Genomic DNA, 16,221 nt, shown 5'->3' on the forward strand with positions numbered 1-16,221 from the left:
ATGTAACACTAATTAGTGGTGTATACAGTGTGTGTCATTATCTGTCACAGAAATAGCAGCCCTGCTTCTGAGTTCAAGGAGTTCAGATTAAACTCTGAGACTGTCGATCACTTTTCCTGGAATTTTACATACTTGTCTTAAAAACACCCTGAGCAGCTTATTCTGAGACAGTGAACCAAGGTCAAATGGACTCTGTTTTCAGTCTGTTTGCATATGTGGACAAGTTTAGAAAGCTCTTATCAGTTGGTTCAAAAAGGGTAAAGCTAAGACAAACAAACCAGGGGGGCGGGGAAAAAGCAGCAAAAGCAGGCAGACAAATTGCTTCATGAATGACACAATTAATAGGTAAATCAGACTTCTTGGTTTGTGTATGCTCCTTTCACCTGCACCCATGTACCCAAATCCCCATCAAATCCCCCTGAGTTCCTCCAAGGACCACGAAAAACTGCATGCTGGGGCAGAAGGAATGTGTCATGTCCTAGGTCTACTTGTTTGCACAGCAGCAGAGGCTTTTTTTCAGCTCTCTGCTCAGTCAGTCTTCAGTCTCTACAAATCTGGTAGGAGTGTAATTATTTTGGAAACCTCTATCCCTCTGTTTCATTTGGTTGAAACAGGACAAAGAGTTTAAAAGTAATTTGCTGAGGGGATGGGAGGGGGAGAGGTCAGAAAATGAAGTGGTCATATGGACCTCAGTTTTTTGTTAGAAAAGTTGGTTTTAAAACCAAGGAAAATACAGACACTGAGGAACTTCCACAAATAGGAACAGAGAGAAATAGCACTAGGACTATTATTAGCATGACCAGAAAAGAGAGAGCTAGTCAGCAACAAGAACAGATACCAACAATTAGACTTCGAGGTTTAAGAATTCAGAAAGCAATCTGCACTTTAAGTAATTCAATACATATTGAAACTAATAATATCCCGTGTCTTTTCCTTTTTTATTTTTGAAGTCCCTGTTCTAAAGAGAGATAAAGATTTTTTTAAATTATGTTGTTTAATAACTTAGTTGTAATTTTAACATCCGGAAAAGTTATTGATTTAAATTTAAACCTAACTGCTCAAAGGCTGTGTTCAGCTTTTCCTGGTGGAGCCAGAGAACAGACATTTCTAATTCTTTGTACAAATCAGACTAAAAAAGGAAGTAAGTGTGAATGAAAGCCATTTGCTCTGAAGAAAATCAACTGAAAACATCAGATATCATATAGAGTTCACTACAGCATTATAGTATTTCCACACATACCTCCACACAGACAACCTCAAGTTAAAATTATCAAAAAATCATTCAATAGCTCAGTACATTTCAGCAGGTTATCATGCTGTTGCTTTGTAAGCAGCCATGTGCCCATGAAGCCCAGTAGCCAGTGATGGATTTATTCCATCAAACAAGGATTTCTCTACCAGTCACCAGCCTAAATTCTTACTACAATCAGCAGAGAGAAAGAGAAACTGCCAAGATTTAATTCATCTTAACCCACTGCAGATATGTAAAATAAAATAAATCACCCCTCAAAATGCCAATTATTCTTCACTGTTTATAAAGCATACATGGGTGATTGTATAGATCTGCCCAGTAGATACTTAAAGGTAGGAAAGATGCTTCCACTCATGATACCTTCTTGTGTGGGGACTGAATCTGGCCGTACTGAAGAACACAGACACTTCTCTCTGCTCACATCACTATAAAGTCCAGTGCCTGCTTAAGAGGTCATGGCTTTTCACAGAATGAAAGAAGGAATATTTTAGATTCACTCAAAAGGGAAGAGATCTGTACTTCTGTGAGGCCCCCTGCTTTTGGGAGAATTGAGTCAGATTCCTCTTTATATCCCACATTATGCATCTACTCACTTTTAGCTTGGCATTCCTCACATAGGTTTAATTCTACCCATATTTATTTGCTTATGTAATTTTTTTCTGTCACTGATTTTTTTTTCCCATAGAGCAGATGACAAAGCATGTATATGCTGGTAAGATTAAGGTACAATTTGAAGAGTGCTTTTGAATTCATACTTTAATTCTTAGTTGTATGGCTTCATAGAACTCCATCCTATCAAGGTTTGTGCTGGTTTGACTGAAATCAAGTTATTTTTTCTTCATGCAGTTAAAAACTTTTCTCATTAGTAGCTAGCAGTCTTTTGGTTTGAATTTACTATAAGAACAATGAAAGAACATGCTAAATTCCCCACGCTTCACCTGAGAAGAGCTGACTTATTTCTTTCAGTAGCTAGGCTATGTTTTGAATGTAAGAACTCAATGATATCTTAGCTGTTGTCAAGGATACCAAGGTCTTTTCAGCTGTCCAGCAGCAGATGCAAAATAAGCTGGGAGGGAGAATAATGGGACAGTACCTGAACTGATATCCAGGTTGATCAAGTAAATATTCTCTAGAATTAGCATCATGCTCAGTATATAACTGGAGTTGGCTTTTCCAGTTAGGAAGTTCTTTTCTGGTTCAGTTCCATTTGGGAGTTTGGTTCCCTTTGGAGTTCCACTGGAATTTGGCCTTCTGCTGTTCTGCCATTTCACAGTCAACCTTTGGCCTGTTTGCCTTTTGCCTTTTTGCTCTCTCACTGGGATTGGCTGTTTGGGACCAGGGTGCTCTCTTTTCTAGGACCGGCTCTTCAGCACGACTGGAGTTCATGAAGGATTGCACTGAGTATCACTTATTTTATATACATTATTAGTAGTATATTATTGGTTTTCACAGAATCACAGAATGTTAGGGATTGGAAGGTGAAAGACATCCAGTCCAATCTCCCTGCTGGAACAGGAACACCCAGATGAGGTTACACAGGAAGGCGTCCAGGCAGGTTTTGAATGTCTCCAGAGCAGGAGACTCCACTGCCTCCCTGGGCAGCCTGTTCCAGTGCTCTGGCTCCCTCACTGTGAAGAAGTTTCTTCTCATATTTAAGCAGAACCTCCTGTGTTCCAGTTTATATCCGTTGCCCCTTGTCCTATCATTGGTTGTTACCAAGAAGATTAAACCCTTCAGTCTCCTTTTCTCCAAGTTAAAGAGACCCAGCTCCCTCAGCCTTTCTTCATATGGGAGATGCTCCACTCCATTCATCATCTTTGTTGCCCTGCGCTGGACTCTCTCCAGCAGTTCCCTGTCCTTCTTGAACTGAGGGGCCCAGAACTGGGCACAATATTCCAGGTGTGGTCTCACCAGGGCAGAGTAGAGGGGAAGGAGAACCTCTCTCAACCTACTAACCAACCCCCTTCTAATACACCCCGGGATGTCATTGGCCTTCTTGGCCACAAGGGCACAGTGCTGGCTCATGATCATCCTGCTGTCCATCAGGACCCCCAGGTGCCTTTCCCCTACACTGCTCTCTAACAGGTCGTTCCCCAACTTATACTTGAACTTGGGGTTGTTTCTGCCCAGATGCAAGACTCTACACTTGCCCTTGTTATATTTCATTAAATTTTTCCCCGCCCAACTCTCCAGCCTGTCCAGGTCTCGCTGGATGGCAGCACAGCCTTCTGGCGTGTCAGCCACTCCTCCCAGCTTGGAGTTATCAGCAAACTTGCTGATAGTGCACTCTATTCCCTCGTTCAAGTCATTGATGAATATATTGAATAATACTGGCCCCAGTACTGACCCCTGAGGCACTTCACTAGATCCAGGCCTCCAACTGGACCATTGACCACGACTCTCTGGCTTCTTTCCTTCAGCCAGTTCACAGCCCACCTCACTACTTGATCATCCAGTTCACACTTCCTCAGTTTAGCAGTGAGGATGCTGTGGGAGACTGTAGATACCTGTTTTGTTGTTGCTGTTATTGTTATTATTATTAATTATTATTTTGTCTCATTTAGTTGTTCTTATGTCAACCCATGAGTTTCTCCCTTCCCTTTCAATTCTCTCCCTCATCCCATTTGGGGAGATGGAAGGGTGAGCAAGAGGCTACCGTGTCCCTAGTTGCGGGCTTGGGCTAAACCATGACAAAGTTCCTCTCGCTCAGCAAGAGCAATGAGCAAGTGAAGCTTTAAATATAATTTAAAACTTCTTTAATTTAGGCTGTGATACTGAAGTTCAGCTGCATCCCTAACTTATTATCTTCAAGGGCAAACCAATATTAGTTTGTTGGTTTTGCTTCACTGTAACAGGGTTTTTTTCAGTTAACTTACAGGTTTGATTAGCCATGTGGACTCAAAGGACCAGGAGGCAGAAGAAAAAAAATGGTTAAAGTTTTCTTTTCAGAGGCTGGGTAGAGGATAGAAGATAACCGGGTTAGATAGGAATGTGACCATAGCTCCTCAGAAAGAGAGAAATCCCACTAAGAATGAATAAAAGCTAAAGAAAGATCTTCTGAAGAGCAATTGTCTATATACGAAGCCTTTGCAGGGGACAAAAAAAAACACAAAGGAAATATTTTCGGTAAACTGGAGCTGGGAGAAACTCCTCTTGAATTTTTTTAATAGTTCCATCCTGGTACTCACAATATGAAGCTTGCATCCAGAAGTCCAGATAGCTTCCAAATGAATGAATATCTATTTTGACAACACCCCATGTAGCCCTGTTCCACTTGTTTTTCTGTTCACAGAACTGTGTTAATCTGTACCCTTATCCCACTGCATGTTCTGTCACTTGTCAGGCAATACGCTTAGAAGTTGCCAGCCTTGCTTCAGTCCCCTGGCAGCAAGTCAACCAGTCAGATGGCAAAGCTGGATAATTACTGCTTAGCCCTAAAGAGCTTAACATTTGTTTGCATAGACTTGTGTCCTGGCAACACCAAGGCACAGAACCAGAGGGCAAACTTTCTTTCCCTGAACATTTTCTGTAAGGCAAAGGACATAAGGGACTGTAAGACAGATACAAAAGTGGTGGTTACTAAGAAGTACTACTGGGGACTGAGATATGTGGACTATCTTCTGCAGTTGACTTGCTGTCATTATAGTGTAGAGGAGTCCACCAGGCTTCATTCTTCCTTCTTTCATGCTTTTATAGAAAACTGTAAATGGCTCCACTGGCTTGAATTTTTTTTTGAGAATTATCTTTGCAGAGGTGCTTAGAAGGCAGCCTAACAAACAGGCTGTGGTAGATAAAAAGCCAGCAAGGAGACACGTTCTAAACAAAGCTGAAGTTTTCTTTGCTTATTCAGTGCTACTTGCTTATTACAAGTTCTGGCTTTGGAATTTCTCCTGTTGTTACTGTTGCTTTTCATGGCTGAAGCATCCTGACTGGTTCCATCTGGAAGAAATAACACTGGCCAGGATGATAAGGAAGGTGCTTAAGTAAGATTGAGCCACATGCAGCGCTGTTCCTCTGCTGAGTTGGCTGCAGCCGTTCCATGACACTAGCTATACTGGACCAACAACATCAGCTGCAGAATGGCCACCCTCCATGTCACATTCATGCGTGAAGTAAGGTGATCCTATGACCACAGAATGGAAGTCTTGAAGGACTTCCTTGATCACTAGATCATCTCGAAAATGCTGGCAATCAGGTTGCACAATCCTGTTCATGTTCTGAAAGCCAAAGTATCGAAAGAAGCTTCAGTTTCTCTAGCTGAATATGCAAAGAAGACCCAGCATGTCCTGGCTAGTGGCCATTGTCCAAGTGAGACTTTCTCTTCACACACTTTCCATCCCCTACAAGGATGAAGTCCAGAAGAGCCTGGTGACAGTGGCTAGAGCACAGCAGCTGGAGAGGGGAACAGCTCTGTTGCTTAAACACCTTTCTTCCAAATGAACTTGCATTTCTTTTCCACTTGATCCTGTTGCAACTCATCCACCCAGACCCTGGGACTTGGCAGGAAGGAGCAAATCAAGATGTGCTCCAGTTGTGTGCTGATGTTCCTGGAGGGGCCTGCTCCTATCTGGCAGGGTTAAGTAACTTTAGGCTGACAGAAAGCCATTATGTTGCACCCAGTTGCCTAACAGCTGAAGTCCTATCATCTGGTTGCATATGCTAGCTTTTATGCATATATATTTTAGGGTACTTTTTTTTTTTTCTTAACCTGTCCCCCTTAAAATCATTTAATGAGCTGTGGGCTGAAAGATTGTTCTGTCATAAAAGTCCTCCTCCACGTGAACAGAACACCTTCACTGATGGTACGTCTGATTTACAAGTAAGAAGGGTTGGGGTTTGAAACAGTGACACAAGTTTGTTCTTTGAAAATGGAGTCAGTGGAATGCATATGTAAGAGGTGGACTTCTGAATCTCATATATGCAGGAGATCTTAAGAATTTCTGGGCTAAGCTGACTGGATCAATTACCCAAAACTGTACTACTTTGCTAGCCTTCTTTACAAATTAATATGTAGAACCAACATCCACATAACCAAGCAGTGTGCCAGATGTTGATAAATCTTTTCTGAAGTTAGAAAATAAAGGAAAGACCGAACAGTCCATATTTAAGGCATCAAACTCTTCCTCAGGAGGCCTTTTTACAGTCTCGGCTTCATCTGAAACCCTTTGTGACTTTGTCCAACGCATTTTGTAGTTTAGTCTCTGTGTCAGTTTTGAAAGAGAAGGGAGAGGAAATATTTCACAGTGAGGATGTCTAACATTGTAGATTCTAAATGTTTTAAAGAACAAGAACTACTAATCCACTGATGAAAAATAACTTAGGGTAATTAGCCTTCTTCCAGAGCATCCCATTTCAGATACATTTCTTGAACAGTCAGGACCAGCTGGGACCTTTCTGCCTTTATCTCAAAACCATTAAAGAGAGACCACCACGAACTGCCAGCAAAGCTGTGATGTACACAAAGCTGCATGACCTCTGGTAATGAAAGAAGTGAAACCGACCATCATTTGGAAGTTACCTGTGTAACATTGACTTAGGAGAGTTGTGTGCCCCAAACTTGAGGTTGATACCACACAGGATGCTTACACGTGATGCTTAGACCAAGAGAAAGTAGGAAAGAGGGGTGACATCTACAACAGTAATTTTGTCTTTGTGCTTAATTACGGGTCTGGGCTAGGCACTCTACCGAAGAATGTGACTTCTGCATCTATTGTTTTTAAGAAGTGGGTTTTGTATTTTTGGTAGAGTGGCCAGAGCCCTGCTTGGTGTGTTTAAGGACTAGACTGTAGGCAAGATTGGACTGAAGTGATTTCACCCCACCTGTGACGTTTTCAAGGAAGGCATACAACGCTTGAGAGGAAGGGGGTTGGGGGAAAGAGAAGGAAAGGAATACTGTAGAACATGTGGTATATAAAATGTGTAGCAGTAATGAAAGAGAAAAAACACAGCCCTGAAAGAAGAACAAGTTAAAAGTGAAATTTAAATAAATAAATAAATAAGCAAATAAATAAATAAATGAATAAACTCACTTTTCATGCAAATCAAGAATTTCAGATGAACTATTATCTTGTATTGCTAAACTGTAAAGCACAATTCCTATCTATAACTCAAATAAATTAATTGTACTTAAATTAAAGGGTCTTCACATTAGAATTAGGACAAAATGAGGCTTTTGGCAAGGTTTCTTAATTCTTCCAACTTCTCTCTTGGTAGCAAAGGCTTTCCTCAATGGCAGAGCTTCCATCACCCTTTTTAGAGCCATCTTAATTTTTCCCTTGGAAGAGAAACTGACAGGGTGATTGATGAACCACCACCCACCACGACTTGCAGTTATCAAAACACAGGAAAAAGCTGTGAAGCGCAGTGTGAGTTATCCCCCAGCCTATAGAAAAGAACATTGAAAACCTTGTAGTGGTCCAGAGATCCTTGTCGCTGGAAAAGATTGAGAGTTTCAGGAATATTTCAAATGAAGCTGACAACTGAAATTGTCTTTGGTAGATTCATGGAGCTTCACCTTTATAGTTCCAGGTTTTTCCCCTGAGCATTTTTTTTTTATTTTCCTTTCCCCATATATTGAGAGAACTAATGGTTACACATTACTTTGAGGAAAACACGAGTTTAAAAGTAAACAATAAATTCTATTTCTATACCACATTTCCTCCAAAGAGTGCAAAATACTGTATAGAGACAGTGACTCAACAGCCATCTGCTGACATTGGACTATTTGAATTAAATAAATATTTTAAATTCATTGATGGAAAGGATGAAAAGTTTTTAACATAAGTACACAGTGGATATATTAAGATCCTGAAGCATAAACAGAAGGTGCATAACAAGGCACATGCTTAACCTATACAAAATTAGAAAGGTAATAGAGTAGGTAAGTAAGTTTTCTTTACCTGTTCACTTGTTCTCAAGATACAGGTTAATAAGGCTATGAAGAAGCTGAAAAAAAAAAAGCCCACCCAACTTTAAAGTTGACAATAAAGACAGACACTTTAGGGATGTTCACTTCTTCAGGTAGATCCAGACTTGTTGCTTAATTGATTCACCTTAATCTCAAATTCTTGCTTTATTTTTGACATTGATATTTAATGAATATGACCATCTGTTTCTCTCACGTATGGCACTCTGTAAATCATCTTAGCGCTGATATGTCACAGACTAGTGTAGCATTTTAAGTGTATCAGTATGTCTGTATGGTATACATACTCTAGAATGTGTATATAGCTTAATACCACATTTCTAATGGCAACATAATAATTTACATTTACACAGGATATGATATGCCTCCTTTTTTTTACAGCTATTCATATCTGTATGTTTTAGTATAGCAGATAAAAAACATATTCGATGTTAGATTCAGTGTGGGTATGGGCTGCCCAGCTAGTCTTGCATCACATTTCCTAGACTAGTACAAAACCTTCAGTCCCTCTGACCTCAATAGAGAATAGTCCTCACATCAACAAACATAAACGATGCTTCCGTTAAAAACAAAACACAGAAAAACCCCAATCCCAGAAAGCATTGAGCATTTCCACACAGGAAATAAAAAGTGCCTATCAGTGTTATCTCAAAAGCTAGACACATAATTAAACATCCTCTATATAAGGTCACAGAACGAAAAAAGCCATAAGGGGTCAGGCCAAAGTTTTACCAAAACAAGTGCTTTCTCTGCAGCACTAACAAAATCTGTTCCCTGGCACAGTGTGTTAGAAAAGAACGGGGTAAGTAAATATGAAACTTCCTTTAAACATTATCCTACCCTTCGAACATTTGTAACATTTGTTGTAACTTCCTGAGCTTGACACTCTGTTGAGCAATCTCAGTTGATTGCTCTCACTTAACCTGTTCATCCAAACTTTTAGCACTGGCAGAATCCTCTTTTTGTTTGAACTCTTAGGACTAATGCTATGGATTAAACAAACAAACAAACAAACAAACAAATAAAGACAAAAGTCTATTCTTCTGACAATTAGTTTTACAAGTTCACATTCTGATAGCAATCATCAATAATGAAAAATTGCTCATGCCTTCTGATAAAAAGGGATGCTCCTATAATCTATATCGTTCTGTTTAACATGTATTCAAAAAACAATTCCTTGATTTTATTCAGGTTTTCAACAGCCCATAAAGTGTATTGCAAATTATTGCCAGTGAAAAAAAAAAGCATACTGTTTTTAAGACATTGAAGTCAAGTAACATAAAGCCCACAAAACCTGAGATATCAACGTCATTATCTGTTACAAGGTTACTGTATGTATTCCTTGCTGGAAAGATATCTAAGACCAATGAGAAAGCATTTGTTTAAAATTAGCAATTACCTTGTCTTTTAATAACACAGTTACAGAACTAGAGGCAATTTGGCAAAAACTCAACACTTCATTACATGTATGCCACCATAAATTTTACATTTTTAATACAGAACCTTACAACTGCTTTATTCGTTAGGTCCAAGGAAATGCCTCTAAGATGTCTGCTCTATAGAAAGCAGATGATGATAATGGATATAATACACTATCCATATATATATATTTCACATTGCCTTACTTTTTATTTATTGCTAGAGTCCAATAATGGAAAATCTTTGTGTCCAGTGCATAGCCACAAAGATGATTAAGGGACTGGAGAATCTCCCTTACAAGAAAAGGCTGAGGGAGCTGGGTCTCTTTAGCTTGGAGGAGACTGAGGGGTGACCTCATTAATGTTTATAAATATGTGAATGGTGAGTGTCACGAGGATGGAGCCAGGCTCTTCTCAGTGACAACCAATGATAGGACAAGGGGCAATGGGTATAAACTGGAACACAGGAGGTTCCATTTAAATATGAAAGAAACTTCTTCTCAGTAAGGGTAGCAGACACTGGAATAGGCTGTCCAGGGAGGTTGTGGAGTCTCCTTCTCTGCAGACATTCAAAACCCACCTGGACACCTTCCTGTGTAACCTCATCTGGGTGTTCCTGCTCCGGCAGGGGGATTGGACTGGATGATCTTTCAAGGTCCCTTCCAATCCCTGACATTCTGTGATTCTGTGTGATTCTGTGAAAATCAATCTACTTTATCCTGGCCATTACTGGATTCAGCTCAACCAATTTTGTTTTGCTTTGGAATTATAAATTAAGGATGCAGATTCATTTTCCTGTTCCACAAATGCTTCAAATATTTTACACACATCCTTAGTGAGAGACACAGATAATTTCAGCAGTGTCGCCTTCTTTTGGATGCCTGAGTGGCTTATGCAGTCAGCACTGGCTTGTATGACTTGGATCAACTCTTTGCAAGGATAACTTGTTCACTCATTTCCAGACTAATTAAAAAAACAAAACCAAAACCAAAAAAGCCCAACAACTTTCCCCTCTGTTTCAGATTCATTTTTACTGGATATTTTTCTGAGGATATCTTCAGGATGTGCATGAGAAATATACCTACCTACAGCACACCAATAATATTTTTACTCTATGGACATCAATGCTCCACATTTGTTCTTTACAGACTCCCTCGATGCTATCTCTGCAGGCTTTGCACCCTCAAATACTACACACTTTCAGTAACAGTGCTTCGAGTTTACTCTTCTGGAAAAACTGTGGGGAAGAAAACTGTGTCGTCAAAACTTTTAAACAAAAGGCAATAAACAGTCACTTGCAAACACAACGAACTGAAGACAAAAACAAAAACCAAAATGCACAGACATAAATAATTATTATGTCTGAAGGCCACGGGGTGTTAAAACAGCACAGATGAGCTCCAGGGCCAAGAGTCCATCTGCCCATCTGATCTTAAAGGGAAATACAGCCCTAAATAATATGGACCAGAGGAAGGCTATACCTCCAGGCTTCAGGACCAGGGCTGCATCCTGGCCATCCTCCATTTAGTAGAGGCAGAGTCAAATGTGCCCATGATCTTTGTGTGAAGGAGAACCAGAACAAGCCGTATAAAAGTGATACTGCCAGTTTCTTATCACTAAAGTTAAGCAGGTAATTCCAAAACGGCAAAAGTAGTTCTGTTGACTGAGAAGCTACATATTCACAGAGTAAAATTCTTGAACATAGTTTCATTTTAATATTAATTTCCAAGAACAATGCTTTAAAGTTCCTTAGAAAGCACCCAGTATCTTCTGATACCCTTCAGGGACCATGCAAATCCAAGCTTGCATTGAACAATTAGATCCTACATGAAGTCTCACCTTCTCATCTAAAGCCATTTTACAAGCTTACTGAAATCACTAAGATCACAGCAGACAATGGTCTATTTGAAATACTGAGGAAACTCCACCCTTCTGGGAATTCCCAGCTCCCGGAATGCTGCACATGTACTGCTATTTCATTTATTGCTCCAGACAAAGTTTAAATGAAGGAAAATGGACAATATAAAACCTTGCATCACATTATGACTGTGCCTGACTTGCTGAAACCTGTGTCTGACAGGACAAGCACACTTAGCCAGGTCACATATGTGTGTTAATTATAGCAAGAAAAACAGCAAAGTGACAATCGTTAAAACAAGCCCTACCAACAGGAAATGGTTATCAAGCTGTGATAAAATGTTTATCAGGAAATGTTGTTACTCTATCCAAAACATTTCCTGTCTGTGGCATTTTTTGTGAGAAAAAAAAAGCATGTCTGTGATGCCAGAAATAGCATCTTTGCAAGAAATTAAGTAGCAGTACTCAGAGAAAATGGTAATAGTCACAATTTTAGTTTGTGTCCTGTTTTCTTCTTTGTACATACGACGAAGTAACTTAAAAAGAAAACCACTTTCAGAATTTACATGGACATTTATTGAAATTTGAAATTCAAATATTAAAAAATAATTTAAAGAAAATTATTCATATGTAGTATCAAAGCAATATAGTCACACAGGCAGGGAGGCTCTGCTCCTTTTCTCACTGAGACTGAGAGTAAAACATTATTTCTCTGACTGTATTTTGAAAAGATCAAAAAGGATGAATTAGACTGAGAAGCAGTTCCATTAAAGATGTCAAAAGAGCTATACTTACAGGAAAGAGGGGCCAGGGATAATCTATTGAAATGTTTGTTCGAAACAAAAATTACGAAGAACTATATTTCCATAACCATGACCTTTCAAAACCAGGAAAAAAAAGTGATTTATTGTAAACATGATTGGTAGTATCACAAAATCACAACAAAACTGACATTTAGTTATGAACAAAGATTTGCCAGGACCAATGCCTAAGACATTACTGAATTACATTACAGAAGAAAATACATGATTCGTTCAAGACTTGTTGCTCTATCAGTTGCATGAAGACTAATTTGTAGTCTGTTATTCCAGTCTTAAAATATTCCATTCAAAAAGAAGATAGTGAACTTCAAAGGATTTTTAAAGGGAATTCAGCCGCTAATACTGCTTGACTATTTTGAATAATTAGGTTATTGTGAAGTAATCTTTTTATTAATCATCAATTATATGAAAGACATTTTGCTTTGATTAAAACCAGCTACTTACTCCTACTTTAACTACAGGTTGTATCACTTTTATTGCAAGTATTTTATAATTTCCTGTACAGTAACTGTAAGCAATGATAGAATCCTAAAAGTGGAAAGGACCTCAACAGGTTGATCAACATCCATGACCTGAATCAGGATCAACAAAAGTTGTTTTGCTTCAGATATACAATCTCTAATGATGGAAACTACAACCTCACTGGGCAGTCTACTCCCAACTTCCCTATTACTCAGAGAGCAGATTTCTCTATTGCCAAAGCTGAATCTCCTTTACTTCAATTTTAGTCCTGATCACACAGGGGGGAGGAAAATCCCCTTCCTGTTTGCAATAGCATTTTACATTCTTCAAAATTTTATTTTCCCTCAGTCCTTTCTTCTTCAGACTAAGAAGTTGTATTCCTTCAGTTCTTCCCCAGCCCTGTTTTAATTAAGTTTAACTTTCCTTGAATTACTTAGTTTCTTTACAACTTTCTTGGAACACAACTTTCTGCAACTGTTCCACAACTTTCTGGAGCTGCCATAAGAGGGAACAATATTCTTTTGAAACTCTCTCAGTACCAAGAAAAGAGCAATGTTTCTTTCCTATCTTAAGAAACTCTTTTTAAACATCCTAGTATGATGTTTACCTGTTTTGCAATGACATGATGCTACTGTACCAGCTAAAACTAGTCTGTCCTCCAATGCATTGCCAGTCCTTCCCAGCTTCATATCAACCAAAACCACAATTAATATCATCCAGGTCATCAGTGAAAATATTGGAAAGAGGGGGACCCATGGCAGATTTTACAGAGGTTTATTAAATACATTTGTTTGGAAAGAGAACCATTGCTAATTACTGTGAACAAAGTTGTTACGACATATAGCAATGAATTTTTCCTTCCATTATTTGAGTAAGATCCTTAGCTATGAGTGTCTACAATGAAATACATTCTGATGCAAAATGTCCTACATATTATCAGAAGCTATGGAAACATCTCCTCTACATTTGACTGGTGTAGATGATAATCATATGCATCTGTCAGTTAGACAGTTAGAAGCAAAAGGCTAGCACTACTAATTTTACACTACTAATATTTTTGCTAATTTTATTTTAGTTTATGGTAGTAGGCTATCAATAAAGCATAGAGATTAACAATGCAAGTAGCAAGGAACAAAGTGGGGCAGCAACTAAGAGAATGTAACTACAGTTTTAAGGATTGCTTGGATCATGGTCTACTTGAGAAGAAAAAAACATATTAAAAGGCAAAATGGTCAAGATAAAGCTACTTAACCACAGTAAGTCATTTTGTTACAGCAAAATTACTTGATGTATTGATCCATAGTGACTATAATGTATTTCATCTCCAGATCTTCCCTTGAAACAAAGCAGGGATGTGGTCAGAACACAAAACCAGACCTCATGAGTTTGAAAATTTATGGATCCACCAGCATAACTGCAGCTTCTTAGCTTTTATCTGCTAAGATGCCTTTTACTGTCAGGAATGTAACCAACCCCAAAGCACATTAAAATGCTTAATTGCTTTTTTTCGCATTTGTCCAACATAAGAAGACAAGTCTTGTTAATTATCTGCTTTTTGGAAATTCCCCCTTTTTTTAACTTGCTCTGTCTGTTTCAGTTCTAACAACTTTATACAAACCCACCTCTAAATCTTTTAAACTTCCTCCCATCTCACATCTGTTGACAGAACTTACCAGCCTACAGTTGCCTTCCACTTACATTACTTTGCTTCCACAAAGGTTAAAATGGGCCTTTTGTGCTGTCTAGTAACTCTGCAGACAACAGCAGTTTCCTCAGATGTTCATAAGTGAAATGTCATCCCCCCAAACCACAACACAGGTAAAGGGAACACTTCTACTTAGGTCAGAAGCTGATTTTATTTTGACCTGAAAGGACTCCCAGCTCACTCACATGCTTCCTACAAACAGACTCTCTAAGAAGCAGCACAATAGGTTTACCTAGCACCTTCATTTTGCTATCAAGTTCAGCAAAGTAAGCCTGTACCTTTGCCCAGCAGTGCAGTAGTTGGGCTCAAGTACAGAAATTGTAACTACTGACTGAGAACTACAAAAATCCACGTTTTTGTAGCAAGCCCCCAAACGATATGTCAGTACAGAGAAACCCTTCCCAATGCTTCAAATTCTTCAGGGAGATCTGTTAATGAACATCAGTTCAGCCTGTTTGTCACCACATCTGTTGGAGCTGGAGGGATGGCAGAGGCAGCATTCAAGACAGTCTGTTTTGACATGCTCCAGCCAGAATTCTGTAGCTGATTTTTCAGTACCAGATTACCACGAGTTCAAGACGACAGGGTCAGGTGACGGCTCTGGATGCTGCTCTGGGAGGACAGTTTGCATATGAGAAGAGATGATGCTTCAAAAAATACAGAGCTATCATTTAGGTGTCGCACATAGTAAGTTTATTAAATGGTTTTGGGAAAAAAAGAATATTACCTCCAAATAGCTCCACTTTTACCAACTGGGTCTCCAAAAAAACCTGTTCCACTCTCTGTTTCCTCCCTTTGGCTTTCTCTGGTCCTTAGGACTCGTAAAACGTACATCCTGTGAAGTCCAAGTGGGTCTTGCTTGGAGAACTTGCATCCTGAAACACCACTGGTGTGCTGAACTAGCGCTTGGATATTGAAAAAATAAACACCTTCATACTGAAGACATAGTACTGAAGAGAAGCAACTGAAATCCAGCCTGGAGTAACTTGGTGCTTGGACCAATAAGGCTACTAATTTACAACTGTTTATGATTCCTGCTACATTCTCACATAAAGTCTAATTATATTTTTACAGCGTACAAAATAATCCTGCTGAAATAAAGTAAAATAAACATCACTTAATCAAAAAGAAAATTAGGTCAACTTCAATCAAGTTATTGTGAAGACCAAGGGGAAAGGCAGAAATTCAAATGCCAAGCAAATTAAGAAAGATATATGAAGCTCAAACTGCAGAGACCAGCAATACATTGCTGGGGGAAAAAAGGAAAATACAATTCTGGTACATTCTCACAAGAGTGCTTGTAAGAAGAGAGAGGCACATATTCTCTTCCATTCAGTGCTGTTGAGTTCTAAATCTGGCATTACATTGAGTAAAGAAGAAAAACAAAGTGGAGACAGCTCAAATGAAAGGAAAAAAATGAGACAGGTGTAGAACAACTGGCATGTAAAGAAAGGCAGAAATAACTGGATCAGGTTTTTACTCGAGGGCATAAAAAATGGAGACCACTTTCAACTTTCATTGTCAGAAATTTATGCTCCATTTCTGATTTGAATTCCTGTGTCTTTATTTTCACTCCATCACTTCTTGTCATGGCTTTTTCCATTAAATTAAAATGCCACTCAGTACCTCCTATTTTTTCATTGTAAGGAACGTATAGACTGTAATCACCTTTGAATAGTTTTTAATAAACTACACAAATAATCTCTTTAACTATCTCTTATTTTCAAACCATGGATCACCTCCATGCAGGCTATCCCATTTCCAACTTCCCTGTCGAAAAG

This window comes from Patagioenas fasciata, chromosome 1 (genome assembly GCF_037038585.1).
Source record: "Patagioenas fasciata isolate bPatFas1 chromosome 1, bPatFas1.hap1, whole genome shotgun sequence".
Lineage (NCBI taxonomy): Eukaryota > Metazoa > Chordata > Aves > Columbiformes > Columbidae > Patagioenas > Patagioenas fasciata.